This window comes from Dromiciops gliroides, chromosome 1 (assembly GCF_019393635.1).
Source record: "Dromiciops gliroides isolate mDroGli1 chromosome 1, mDroGli1.pri, whole genome shotgun sequence".
Taxonomy (NCBI): domain Eukaryota; kingdom Metazoa; phylum Chordata; class Mammalia; order Microbiotheria; family Microbiotheriidae; genus Dromiciops; species Dromiciops gliroides.
Genome location: NC_057861.1, coordinates 618,640,100 through 618,650,418, shown reverse-complemented (window position 1 = coordinate 618,650,418; position 10,319 = coordinate 618,640,100).

Genomic DNA, 10,319 nt, shown 5'->3' with positions numbered 1-10,319 from the left:
ACCTCAGGGAGGGGAGAGAGCAGTAAAGGATAGAATTTGAAACTCAAAATTTAAATAAAAATGTTAATTTTCTAGAAAGTATATCATCAATCCCCCAGTCCCTTTTCTGCTCCCTTTTGTATGTTGTCTTTCACTATTAGAATGGAAGCTCCTTGGTGGCAAGGAATGATTTTCTTTTTCCTTGTATTTGTATTCCCAGTGCTAGCATAATACTTGGTACATAGTAAGTGCTTAAAAAATATATGTTTCCTCCCTCCCTCCCTTCCTTTCTCCCCTCTGTCCTTCCTTTCCTCCTTCCTTCAGTCCTCTTTTCTTTTGCTCTCCCTTTCCTTTCCTTCCCTTCCCTCCCTCCCTACCTCCCACCTTTCTTCCTTCCCTCCTTCCCTCCTTCCCTCCCTTCCTTCCTTCCTTCCTTCCTTCCTTCCTTCCTTCCTTCCTTCCTTCCTTCCTTCCTTCCTTCCTTCCTTCCTTCTTCCCTTTTTTAAAGCATCAGTGAACAGTGGCATAGTCAACAACGGAAGAATGAAAGGATTGTCCTTCGGTAGCGAGAATCCAATTGGTACTAGATAGTTTTTAGCAGACCCAGTCTATATGATTATATGACTTTCTCTAGTGGTATTCAGCAGCCTAAAAGTTGAAGCAGAGAAGGCAAGTGGTAGAGTTTGGCTAGGTATGAGTGTTGAATTGATAATTCATGAAATGATGAAATAGGAGCAGGCACACCCAGTTTGTTGAGTGCTTGCTGGAAGACCATGATGGCAGTGGGAAACAAGGCTGTAATTATATATATATATATATATATATATATATATATATATATATATATATATATATATATATATATATATATATTGCAGGGCAATTGGGGTTAAGTGACTTGCCCAGGGTCACACAGCTAGTAAGTGTTAAGTGTCTGAGGCCGGATTTGAACTCAGGTACTCCTGAATCCAAGGCCGGTGCTCTATCCACTGCGCCACCTAGCTGCCCCTGTAATTATATTTTAAATAGGCACAGAGGGTATCAAGACAAATGAAAGGGGTACAGAGGCAGATGGCATAGGGATGGGGGTGGGAATGAGATGGTGAAGGGATCCAGCTAGTGTGAGGAAGAGGATGTAGAGGGAGAGAGACACTCATATAACCATAGATTAGAGTTGGGAGCACTAGGCAGCATGGACCAGATGTACATGAAAGTATGCTGGTGGGGTATGTGGGGTGGGTGGAAGGGGGAGAGGTCTCGTTTTTATAGGGTTTTTGGGGGGCCGGGAAACAGACTCTGTGTCCTGACTCCAGGCATTTTCTGTGGCTGTCCCCCATACTTGGAATGTTATTCCTCTTCATCTCTTTCTCCTGCTTTCCTTCAAATGTCAGGTTTTAGAAGAAGCTTTTATTGTTTCTCCCTTAATGCTTGGGCCTTTCCTCTGAGATTTCTCCTGTATGTAACTTGTTTACATATCGGTGTTTGCATGTTGTCTACCCCATACGAATGTTAGTTTCTTGAAGGTGAAGACTGTTTTCCTTTCTTTGTATCCAAAGTGTGTAGCTCAGTGCCTAGCACATAGTAAGCCCTTAATAAATACTTGTTGCCTGACTGATTTAAGATTGACAAGGTGCTCTCTTCCCAAAATCACTGTTAAGTATTGGAGACTACTTTGTAAAATATACTTAAAAGCAAAATCACCATCTCCTAATGCTTCGACATACAAATTGTGTGCTTAGTCTCTGGTAGTATACCAAATTAGGTCATAATCAGTCCACTCCTTTGCAGGTTTTGATAGACAAATCGGAAATACCACTTCACTAGTTAATAACCCTACTGAAGCCATTACTCACATATGGATAGAAGAGCAATACTTCAGCCTGCCTGTGAAATTGTCATACTGACAGTGAAATCATTAGGGGGGAAAAACTAAATGTTCTAACAATTTCATTATAACCAGTGGTTAGTGCAATAAATGATATTATTCTCTCAATTCCATAAAATATCAGTCTGCCCAAGGACAAAATTTCACTGAAATATATTGCAAACTGTCACAGATATTCCCATTTAAAATCTATTAGTAGTGACTCTATTTCAAAATGGCACAATAACCCACAAATCAAGCTTAACATGAAGCTTAAACTAATCTCTCCCCATCATGCCAGCTGCGATTCTGAATTTCACATTTCTGTTAGTGGCATACTGATTCTCCTACTCCTTCACAGTTAAAACTCCCTTTCCCTCCTTACCTCATATTCAATTATTTGATTTTTCTTTCAAAATGTAGCTCAACAGAACCAGGAGATCATTGTGCACAATAACAACAATATTGTAAAGATGATCAACTGTGAAAAACGTAGCTATACTGATAAATACAATGATTCAAGACAATGCCAGAGGACACATGATGAAAAATGCTATCCAGCTCCAGAAAGAGAACTAATGAACTCTTAGTGTAAATTGAAGTATACTTTTATAATTTTTTTCTTTATTTTTATTGTTTTATTTTGTTTGTATTTTCTTTTGCAACATGGCTAATATGGAAATATGTTTTTCATGACTTCACAATCCCTGTCCTCAAGGTGCTTATATTCTGGTGGGGCTATACAATATGTATAGATATAGATATAGATATAGATATAGATATAGATATAGATATAGATATAGATATAGATATAGATATAGATATAGATATAGATATAGATATAGATATGGATACGGATACGGATACGGATACAGATACGGATACAGATGTAGATGTAGGTGTAGATGTAGGTGTAGATGCAGGTGTAGATGCAGGTGTAGATATAAATGTATACATACATTTATGCTTCCATAAATATATGTATGTTTGTATATATACATATATACAAAATAAACAGAAGTCGATTTTGGGGAGAGAGGGGAAAGACCAAGACAGTCTTCCTATAGAAGGTGGTCCTTGAACAGAACTTTGAAAGAAACTCAGGATGCTAAGAAGCAGAGCTGAGGAGGAAGTACATTTCAAGGCATGAGGAGGTAGGGTGAGGGCAGTGCAAAGTCACAGAGTCAAGGGGGAGTGTTGCATGTGAATAACTACAAGAATTCTGGTTTGGCTAGATCATAGTGTGTCTGTGATAGGAGGAACATATGACATATAACAAATAAGGCTAGGAGAGTAGGTTAAAGACAGGTTGTAAAGGACTTTAAATTCCAAAAAAGAGATATTTGTATTTGATGCTAGTCATGATAAAGAGCCACTAGTGTGCATTGATTGAGCAAAGGAGCAACACAGTTAGAAATGTGCTTTAGAAAAAAACACTAGAGTTCTGTGAAGGACATATTGAGATGCTCTTAATTAAGATGCTCTTGTAATAGTCCAGGAAGCAGGACAGTGGCATGAGTTGCTATTGAAATAGTCTATGCTTGAGATAATGAGAGCCTGAACTAGAGTGGTATCAGTGTTAGGGGAGGAAAGGGGAAATATTCAAGATATATTGCAAAAATGAAATCAACTTGGATATGAAGAATGAGAGACAGTGAGAAATCCAGAATGATTCCAAGGTTGAGAGCCCGAGGCAATGGGATGATGATATTGCCTTCTACAGTAATAGGTGAAAGATGATGAGTTCTGGTTTGGATGCATTGAGTTTAAGATGTCTACTAGGAATCCAGTTCGAGATGTCTGAAAGGCAGCTGGTGACATGAGATGGGAAGTCAGCAGAGAAACTAGGGCAGGAAAGGTAGATTTGAGAATCATCAGCCTAGAGATGGTAACTAAGGCCATGGGAGCCCATGAGATCACCAAGTGAAGTCGTTTAGAGGGAGAAGAGGACCCAGGACAAATCCCTAATGGACACCTATAGTTAGAGGGTGTGATCTGGAGGAGGATCCAGCCTTGGGGGGGTTTTTTGTTTGTTTTGTTTGTTTTTTTGGTGAGGCAATTGGGGTTAAGTGACTTGCCTAGGGTCACACAGCTAGTAAGTGTGTAAAGTGTCTGAGGCCAAATTTGAACTCAGGTCCTCCTGAATCCAGGGCTGGTGCTCTATCCACTGCTCCACCTAGCTGCCCCGATCCAGCCTTGTTAATTGTCCTTTGTTCTAGAAGAGGACCAATGACATCAGGAAGGTAATGTCTTCAGTTTCAAGTGAATTAGATTTAAGTGAGGCAGGGCTGTGCAAAATCCTCAGTCTCACTCTCTCCTCCAGAGTCATCTCGGTGCGGTGGCAAGACACAGATCAGGATAACAGGAGATGGCCCCAGATGCGGTGGGAGACCTTGGCCTTTCTTTCTTTCTTTCTTTCTTTTAAAGCTAAGGTCTTTCCCAGGTCTCAGTTTGCCTGAGGCAACACCCATTCAATCATTAATGAGGCAAAAGATGACCTCTTTTACCTAATCAAAAAAAATTTTTTCAATCTGGGAGAGGAACCTCCTTTGGAGGAGGATTGAGCAAAGGAGACAGAAAAGGAGTAGTCAGATAGGTTGGAAGAGAACCAAGAGAGAATGGTGACCCATAAACCTAGAGAGAAGAGAATTTCAAGGAGGGGAGGATAAACAACAGTATCAAAGACTACAGAGAAGTCAAGAAGAATAAAGATTGAGAAAAGGCCATTGGATTTGGAAACTAGGAAATCATTAGTAACTTTGGAGAGGGTGATTTTGGTGTAATAATAAGGTCAGACGCCATTAACAGAAGAGAGTGAGAGGAGAGAAAGCAAAGGCACCTATTGTGAACTGCTTTTTTGAGTTCAGCTATAAAGGGCAGAAGAGATATAGGATGATGGCAGGGATGTAAGGATCAAGTGAGGTTTTTTCAGGATAGGTGAGATACAGACATGTTTGTAGGCAGCAGAAAAGGAACCATTAGAGAGGGAGAGATTGAAAATAAGTGAAATGGTAGAGATGACAAAAGAGTAGTCTGTTGGAGGAGATGTGATGGAATGCAATTGTTTGAACAGGTAGAGGGCTTAGCCTTGGTAAGGAGTAAGGCCATTTCATTATGGGAGATGAGTAAAGGAGAAGAGGTGACAGAAAACACCTGAGGGATAGGACACGAGGAAGAGGACTGAGGAAGGGAAGAAGAAAGCAAATGACCTCAATTTTTTTCTGTAAGATATGATGCCAGGTTCTTGGCTGAGAAAGTGGGGGGAAGGGGTGGGCAGGAGCCATGGGAGGTTTTAGGAGAAATGGAAAAGTTTGGAAGAATCACTTTGGAAAATGGGATAGTGAGTTGATAAGGAAGTCAGGATGACCCAAGTTCAAATCTGGCCTCAGACACTAGTGATATTAACCTTTATTTGTCTGTTTCCTCATCTGTAAACTAGTAATAATAATACCATCTATCACCCAAGGTAGTTGTGAGGATCAAGTGAGATAATCATTATAAAACACTTAGTACAGTGCCTGGCACATGGTAATCTCTATATAAAAGTTAGCTGCTATCATCCTCATCATTATACTTAGAATCAGAAAGAACTGGGTTAGAATCCGGCCTGACACTTACTGGCTTTGTTATCCTGGGCAAATATTTAACCTTGGTTTATTTCAGTGTCCTCATCTGTAAAATGGGGGAAATAATAATAGCACCCACCTCACAAGGTTATTGTGACATATTGTATGTAAATCACTTCACAAACTTTAAAGTACTATATATTAGGCATTACTATGACAACTATTACTATTATCTAAAAATGAATACATCAATATGTCTATCTTCTGAGGACTAGCCTAGATGAGGAAAGAGGTTCAGCAATGGAATATTGGCCATAGGGTAATGATTTAGGAAGGTTCAAGTGGAGACCCACTTCATCAGGCCTGTCTACTAAAGTCTAGTGGGGTTGTAATGGGCCACAGAAATCAATATCCATACCAGTGAAGTCACAGATCTCATGAAGCCCTCTTCTAACACTAGCTTTTTGCTTGTTGGTCTTATTTCCTCAACTTAACATTTTAAGCCACATGAGTATAGAGATGTGAGTATTATATTTTTTGTAACTGACCCTTCCCACACACATACCTAGCATATCAAAATGTTTGATGACTTTATATGCAACTTAATAGATGCTTTATCAGGGTACCAAAATTGTCCTAACTCAGGGAGTTCCTTCAAAAGTGGAATGGAGGGGGAAGCTAGGTGGTGCAGTGGATAGAGCACCAGCCCTGGAGTCAGAAGTATCTGGGTTCAAATCTGGCCTCAGACACAACACTTACTAGCTGTGTGACCCTGGGCAAGTCATTCAACCCCAATTGCCAAAAAAAAAAAAAAAAGCGAAATGGACAGACAGATACAAAATGCCGAGTGGTAGAGTTAAAATAGAAACTTCATTTCCGTCACAGAGTCTTAAAGTTAGAAAGAACCTTGGTGTCTAACCCAACTCACTTTCCAGATGAAAAAAATGAAGGAACCTCAGAGAGGCTGGATGCTTCCCCAAGATCACACAGCTCACCAGTCCAGTGACCCCTTTTCCTACACTCCTTCAACTAGAAAAGCAGACTGAAATCTAAAATTATAGATGGTCTAGTTTCCCTAGCAACAGTGCTCCTGACACAGACCTTACCTTTTTATTGAACTCCTTGGCCTTGTGCCTCCTCTCCAGGTGCACGACCTCAGGGCTCTGCACAAACTCAGGGATGCTACTGCAGCTGTTGCTGCTGCTACTGCTGCTGCTGCTGCTGCTATTGCTTCGGTTATGCTTCCCCAGTTTGAGTATCCCCAGGCCTAGTGCCTTCCCCTGGCAGGACTCAATCAGGAGAGTAGCTATTTCATACTGTTTCACAGGGATGCCATTAATCTCCAGAATATAATCTTCAGCCTTAAGGCCAGCCTCTTCTGCGGGGGAGCCAGTGTTAACACGCCCCACTTGCAGGGGGGTGCCTCTCAGCAGGGTAAAACCAAAGCTACCATCAGGACCAGGGGGGAGCTCGATCTGCTGGACCCGGGACACCACCCCAATGCTGGGAGGTACATTCTCACACTGCCGAGCTAAGGTCACCAGGCTCTGGCAATTCAGGGAGGTTACAGGTTGGCCTTCAATCTCCAGGATCTGGTCTCCAGGCTGGAGTCCAGCCAGGTAGGCACTGCTTCCTTCTTCCACCTGGAGGATGTAGCATGGACCATTCCCACCGATCCTAAAGCCAAACTCCTCAGGCCAGCCTTGATTGGTCACTGGCATGATGGTAACTGGAAAGGGAAGATCACATAAAAGATGGGTGAGAAACCTTCACAGTACCTTGAAGAATTTTATACAAGTAGTCTTCTGTCTTCCCAGTACCCTCTTCCGTCTCTGACCAAATAACCACAGTTGGGCCAAGTTGGCTCATTCTAAAAAGCTACACATTTTGAGTATCTAAGGCAGGGGTGTTCCTTAGGTTTACAGTGGGACTTCCCTATCTTGCTTCAAGGCTCCCACCTTCTCCAGGAGGTCTTTTCTGGACCTCTCCCTTCCCTCTCTCACACCCCCGCCTTCAGCTAGTGCTTTCCCTCTGAGATTACCTTCCATTCATACTGTATAGATCTTGTATGCATTTTTTTTCATTTTGTTGCATATTTTCTCTTCCACTAGAATGTGAGATTCTTAAGATCAAGGCTTATATTTTTGCCAGTCTTTGTACCCCTTAACAAAGGCTTGTTGGCTGACTGACTGATAATGTGCTGTAATGGAAAGAGTCCTGAACTTGTCAGAAGACCTGGGCTTGAGTCCCAGTTACAGTATATACTAACTGTGACAGCTTCCTCATCTATAAAAGTGGTGTGATGATTTTTCATGATCTACTTTACAAGACTCTTGTGAGGAAGACAGCACTCTGTAAACCTAAAAATGCTAGAGGAAATTTGCGATTATTATTGTTACCATTCTTCTTCACCCTGTTTCACTGAGTTCCCCACAGAATGCAATGTTGGCTGGGGGAAAAGGGAGAAAAAGCAAAAAATCAGAGGCCATTTTTATTTACCTAATGGTTCAGAAGTTAGAAATGCCAACATTGTCAACATCTCACCCAACCTCACCCATATCACTTTCCCTAAAATATCCTAAATGAAGAGGACAGACTTTTAAATTGGTAGACAAGAGTCTTGAAGTCTTGAGTCCCTAATGTATAGCTCATAAGTATCAGAAATAATAATTCACGCTTATAGTGTGAATTCACCAGAATCAGACACAGTAATTTATACTTATAGTGTATTCTACCTGAATACTACTCAAATGCCTCATTTTGGTGTGGAGATGTCCCTAAGTTCTTAAAGGCTATGCCAGCAAAGCATCTCTGGCAAGACTTATATGTCAACTTGGAAAGACTTTGAGTGTGAACCCAGTGATCAAACATATGTCTGTTCCATAAAGACTGGTCTAATTAATTTCAGTAGTTTTATTATCTGGTAGGCAACAGGGTAATGATTTCTAGGCCACAAAAACATCTACTGAATTTCAGAATAGTTGAAGAAACTGTTTTTCTAGAAGGAATATCCTGAGGAAATCAATATATTCTTGAGGTACATGTAAAGAATTATACTGGGAGTGGATAAAGCACCGGCCCTGGAGTCAGGAGAACCTGAATTCAAATCCGGCCTCAGACATTTAACACTTACTAGCTGTGTGACCCTGGGCAAGTCACTTAACGCCAATTGCCTCACCAAAAAAAAAAAAGAGTTATACTGGGGGTTTCTTCCCCAATATTCTTATGATATTTTGGAGACATTATTCTGTAAAATGTACAAAGAGGCAAAGTTTTCTCTGAGAATTCAATGCAACTTGGAGGAAAACCCTTAGTTCTAGAATGTTCTACCTACAGAAGGTAAGTCTGTAAATCTGCAAAGTATGGACTTCATTCAAGAATTAGCCTTAGTACAGCCCAATTGAGAGAAGCCTCTCACCATAAAGCTAGTCACCAGGAAAGGAATTTTTCATTTTTTAGCAACTGCTATAAAGTATCTGTGACAAAGCATGAAAGAGTTGCAATCTGCATTGGTAGAAGAAATAACTTCACCAATAAAATCACAGTCTTTTAAAATGGTGAGGTAGTATTCAAAGGGGAAAATACCTTGGAATCCTATTGTGAAAAACAACAGAACAAATTAACTATTAAAGTTCTATCTTCAGGCCTATTACACGTTGGCCTTCAATTTCTAGAATCTTGTCTCCTGCCAGATGCCCACTGTTCTCTATTCTAATCTATTATATTGATATAAGCCTGGAGGGAGGTGTGTAATGAGTGCTAAGGACTGTGTATTCAGCCCTGTCCTATTCAGCTCTTTCTCTTTAAATCAATAGCTGAAATAAAGGAATAAAAAGCATATAACACAATTGAGAAGGAAAACTAATATTCTGGGTAAAAGGATCAGCATCCCAAAAAGTATAGGCTAGAATGATAGGCTAACTCTAATCCCATATACATGTGTATATATGTGTGTGTGCATATTTATACACACACATATATGTATCCATAAGTATATCTGTTTATGTATACACGCATCCATAGATGTATGTGTATGTATACCCACGTATATGTGGGTATACATGTATGTACCATGTATATCATATATATGTATCTATACACACATATAGATATATATTTTTATGTAAAACAAATTCCATGAGGTAATTAATTCTATTTTTTCTTTTTGCATGATGTTGTCCATAGAGTAGGTGCTACATAAATATTGTTGAATTAGATAAGATTTAATAGGGATAAATATAAAGTTTTACACTTAGGAAAAAAGGAATCAATCATATAAGTATAAAATGTTGAAAATGTAGATGAACAATTTAGTAATTTTATTAAACTGCTAACTCATAATAAATGTATGGACTGACAAAGCAACCAAAAAACCTCAGTGCTATCTTAGGCTGCTGTCAAAGAAGTATAGTGTCCAGAATAAAGTGACAATCCTATTGTAGTCTGTCTAAATCAGTCAACATCTGCAATTCTATGTTTAGTTCTAGGTGCCAATTCTAGAAAGGTTACTGAGAAGTCAGTGTGTATCCACAGAAGGGCAAACAAGAGCATACCAGGGATCATGCATTAAGAATATCACTGGGAGGGGCAGCTAGGTGGCGCAGTGGATAGAGCACTGGCCCTGGAGTCAGGAGTACCTGAGTTCAAATCCGGCCTCAGACACTTAACACTTACTAGCTGTGTGATCCTGGGCAAGTCACTTAACCCCAATTGCCTCACTAAAAAAAAGATGAAAAAAAAGAATATCACTGGGAGTGTTTAATCTGGAGAAGAAATAACTTATAGGAAACACAACTACATTCTTCAAATAATTGAATGGTTGTAATATGAAAAAGGATTCTGAAAGAAGAGGCCTAAAAATGTGATTTCATCAGTGAGGAAACTTCCTCTACCAAGGCAAATCAATGACA